At 34.3% G+C, this 5,049-nt stretch overlaps 1 long non-coding RNA gene across 1 annotated transcript in view; it reads left to right on the plus strand.

Moving 5' to 3' along the window:
• Positions 1-3,044: 3,044 nt before the first annotated feature.
• LOC111083510 overlaps positions 3,045-5,049 on the plus strand; it is a 4,210-nt gene continuing 2,205 nt past the window's right edge. Inside the window, exon 1 of the long non-coding RNA XR_002609084.1 lies at positions 3,045-3,199. This is a non-coding gene — a long non-coding RNA (uncharacterized LOC111083510). The remainder of the gene's footprint in view (positions 3,200-5,049) is intronic.

Here is a 5,049-nt window from a genome sequence, read left to right on the forward strand (position 1 = left end):
TTATTTCATTCTACTTATCTTCCATAATAGAAAATCTGAAAAGCTTAAATACGCGAATGGAGCTGTTCTATAGTAAGTACCAACTTTTATAAAAACGTTTTAGAAAGCATAATATCAGTGTCACTATTTTTAGTTGGAGCAAAATGTCCATACAGAGTTTGATAACTTTTATGTAAAACAGACGTAAGAATGAAAACAGGTTTTAATGTGGCATCATAAGTTCAATAAGTCATCGTGACTATTATACTACATTTAGTTTATATGGTTTTAGACAATAATATCAACAGTTTGAGCATTCAACGTATAAAACATCGTGGAAAAGTCAGTTTCAGGTCTACGCAGATTGCAATTTGAATTAATGTATGAACATGAACATGTTCCATAGGATAGATATTTAGGTATTACTTACTTTGATTGCCTTTTTTTTTTTTTTGTAAGCTATTCTGAGGACTATATATGTGTAGATTTGTTAAATATTTCTTTTTTTTCTTCACCAGAGTTACGGTGAAGTAAATCGGACTGAAAACACCATAGATATTATATATATATATAAAGTAGTTTGTGTATAAACTATACAAATTAGTCAACCTGTAACATCTGAAGCATTATTTTTTATTTTTTTGTATTTAAAGACTTTATTTATTAGTGATATTGATATGAAACAATAAAATCCACCCAGCTATAATACAGAAACCAATATTGTGTTAAAAACTATGGTAGCATATCTGTAAAACATCAGACAGTTAACGCTCGTGATCAACAACACCCTTTGGTGGTTCGCTCATCCCCCACCCCCCAGTGACTCATTTTGGAATTATCCGCCATTTATTAACACACTTTAGGTCCAACCGCCGACAACAACATAACTTGGAACTATTAACCCCTAGTGGCATCTAATGAAACTATGAGCCCTCTGGCGAAATTTTGTGGAACTATGATATTACGTGACATCTCCGGCCTCAAAAGATACTCCTTCTGAGCGATTCATCTCCACTCTCTGACGATCCCTTGTTTAAGCGGCTCCTTTGGGATAAGGTCGGGAGGGTTAACTACTACTGCAGTATTCAACATTATTTAAAAAAAAACAAATTCTAGTAATAGTCACACTAGTTTTTGGAATAGTTAAACTCTTGTAACTTATTTCGATTTTCAATTAGTATAAATTATAAACACTATAAAAAGTATTTTCTCCCAAAAGTTCCCTTCTACATTTTTATTTGATTTTTCGTTGTTGCAAGAACCAACTTAGATCATAAGTACTTTAAAGTTGGTTCTTATATTCATATAAAAATCTGAAATACTTTATAACTTAATTAGATTTTAATTTACAGCCTTGTTTTTTTTAATGCCTACTCGTTTTTTCAATTTCTAAGATGGACTTATCGAGTCAAGTAAATTTATTATGTATTTTTTCAGGTTAACATCAAAACAATTTTGTAAGGGTTAGCGTATTACATTGTAATACCAAGCTCAGGATTAAAACGCGCCATTAAACACTGACCTCCAAGCTCAGGATTAAAACGCGCCATTAAACACTGACCTTCAAGCTGAAGATTAAAACGCACCATTAAACACTGACCTTTAAGCTCAGGATTAAAACACGTCATTAAACACTGACCTTCAAGCTGAAGATTAAAACGCACCATTAAACACTGACCTTTAAGCTCAGTATTAAAACGCACCATTAAACACTGACCTTCAAGCTGAAGATTAAAACGCACCATTAAACACTGACCTTCAAGCTGAAGATTAAAACGCACCATTAAACACTGACCTTCAAGCTGAAGATTAAAACGCACCATTAAACACTGATCTTTAAGCTCAGAATTAAAACACGCCATTAAACACTGACCTTCAAGCTGAAGATTAAAACACACCGTTAAATACTAATCATCAAACTAAGGATTAAAACGCGGCATTAAATACTGATCATCAAACTAAGGATTAAAACACGCCATTAAACACTGATCATCAAACTAAGGATTAAAACGCGCCATTAAATACTGATCATCAGGCTGAGGATTAAAACACGCCATTAAATACTGACCATAAAGATGAGGATTAAAACATACCATTAAACACTGATCATCAAACTAAGGATTAAAACACGCCATTAAATACTGATCATCAGGTTGAGGATTAAAACATACCATTAAACACTGACCTTCAAGCTGAAGATTAAAACACACCGTTAAATACTGATCATCAAACTAAGGATTAAAACACGCCATTAAACATTGATCATCAAACTAAGGATTAAAACGCGCCATTAAATACTGATCATCAAACTAAGGATTAAAACGCGCCATTAAATACTGACCATAAAGATGATGATTAAAACACACCATTAAACATTGATCATCAAACTAAGGATTAAAACACGCCATTAAATACTGATCATCAGGTTGAGGATTAAAACATACCATTAAACAGTGACCATCAAGCTGGGGATTAAAACGCACCATTAAACACTGATCATCAAACTAAGGATTAAAACACGCCATTAAATACTGATCATCAGGCTGAGGATTAAAACGCACCTTTAAACATTGACCAACAGACCGAGGAATAAAATCGCACCAATACCATACATTTGAGTAATAAAGTACCTTAGATATTTTTTTTAATTTCAAACTTTGAAGATGAGCAATTTATAAATTACAGTCTACTTCCAAAACATGCTGTAATAAGTTTTGAAGATTTAAAATATAACTGTAATACATTTTGAAGTTTTAATAACAAGTTTTATTGGATGTCACACAACTCTCATTATTTTATTTACTCAAGCAAGTGTTAGTTTCTACTCGGGCAACAGATGTGAAACGTATGGTTTCTACTCATGCAACATATGTGAAATGTATGAATAGTTCCAATGTATCCTAGGAAGTGCACTGAACACACGAAGAATTTATATGTATATAATATTCCAGCAGTAAAGTATTGCTTTGACCTGTTTATTCCTTAGGACACTAGTTAGTCCCAAACGTTTGTCTTTGAATATTTTTTCTTTCATATTAAAACACAGCAATAATCAAACTTTTATTTAAGATGTATTTCTTAATTGTTTTACTGTCAGATTCTAGAAAATGGCGACCTGGTGATCCGTACCTTAGCATGGGAAGATCTCGGTGGTTACACATGTCTGGCCAAAAATGTGCATGGAACGGATAAGACGTTCACTTTTGTCTATCCAGCCGCTGTAAGTTCAAAATATGAATGAGTCAAAATCTAGTGTTAGGCACGAAAGTTTAATAAGAAAAGTTCTTCCCAGTTGTATTTAAAATATTCTTATTATCAAATATATTACACGATTTTATGTGTACTGTTTTTCTATTAGATGGTCCTGGTGGCAATTTTTTACCTCATGTTGGGACATAAGTCATTTGTTGCATGAAGTACAATATTGCCTCACAATAATAAATCGCTATTGCTTGCTAAAAATCATTATTAATGTAGTTTTTATGTAAACACATGTTTCACATTTCCTTCTTTTGAACTGTTAAAACTATTTATTTTCGCAACAGATTAATGAGGCGGAAAACTTAGTGTGATGATGAAAAACACAACCACAGAAGTGACGAATAGCAACGTATTGATTGAACGTTTCGAAATATACACGTACTATCTTCAGTAAATGATTACAATAAACACAGAAACTCGACTCGCAATCTGAGGGTCGCGGGTTCGAATCCTCGTCCAACCAAACATGCTCGCCCTTTCAGCCTTGGGGGCGTTATAATGTGACAGTCAATCCCACTATTCGTTGGTAAAAGAGTAGCCCGAGAGTTGGCGGTGGGTGGTGACGACTAGCTTGCCTTCATTCTAGTCTTAAACTGCTAAATTAGAGACGGCTAGAGCAGATAGCCCTCGTTTAGCTTTGCGCGACATTAAAAAACAAACAAAAACTATGAAGTTGTTGTTTTTTTTATAGTCAAGCACAAAACAACGCAATAGGCTATCTGTGCCCACCACGAGTTTTGAAACCCGCAGACATGCCGCTGAGCCACTAGGGTAAAGGGGGGGGGCGTTGCAATTAATAACTTGAATGTTAGACAAAAGCTCAACTTTGATAGATCGTCTAGGCAGAGTATTCATGGTGACACTTTGTTGAATGGACGACAACTGCCTGTTGCAGAGACACAAGTGTAGAGGGACGGCGTTTCGTGACCTGAAGACGAAAGGTGGATGATTCTCGAAACGTCGTCCTCTACAATTGTGGCTCTGCAACAGGCAGTTGTCGTCCATTCAACAAAGTTTCATCTAATACGGTAAATAGTTATATGTTTTAGCTACGGGCCGCACAGACCTTGAATCGTTCGCCAAAGAAAGGTTATTTATTAATAAACGTAATATCTTCACTTGAAGAATAACTCAATAGCTATTGAGTTAAGCCTATACTAATTAATTCTTTTTTAGTAGCTATCTAGACAGTTTTGCTAATTCATTTAGTTTATTATTTTCAAGTTCATTTATTAATAAACAAAATCTCATCTCTATTTAATATCAGTGAATGTTATTTACCCCATAGTTTTTAAACCCCTTTTTTTCATTTTTATCTCCTTATTAATTCGTATAATTATCATAAATTAAAGCTATTTATAATTTTTGAAAAGTCTTTCCCTTGACCTATTTTCATTTTCGCATTAAAACATTTAGGTTATGAGGATTAGATGACGTTAATAGCCAGGTTTACTTATTTTATTCATGCGAAAGAACATACTGTTGCGTCAACGAGTCACGTGACCACTGTGGCGCCCTCTAGTTTCTAGAACTATCTTGTTCTTTCGGGAATGCTCTAGTAATTGCTCGATGTAGGGTGGGCTGGTATATATAAAGGAGGGGAATGTGAGGTGGGTAGATAGATAGTGAGTAATTAATCTGCGGTCGGAGTATTATTGACGTTCGTTGCTATAGCGTTTGTTTAGCGCGATTGTTGAGTGTATCGGTTAAGTTATATTCGGAAAGAATAAACCAGTTTTATTAAGTAAAGGCTTGTGTCGCGTAAGTTTCGTCGGAACGAAGTTACGGAAAATTAACTAACAAACGGAG

This window comes from Limulus polyphemus, unplaced genomic scaffold (genome assembly GCF_000517525.1).
Source record: "Limulus polyphemus unplaced genomic scaffold, Limulus_polyphemus-2.1.2 Scaffold9902, whole genome shotgun sequence".
NCBI lineage: Eukaryota > Metazoa > Arthropoda > Merostomata > Xiphosura > Limulidae > Limulus > Limulus polyphemus.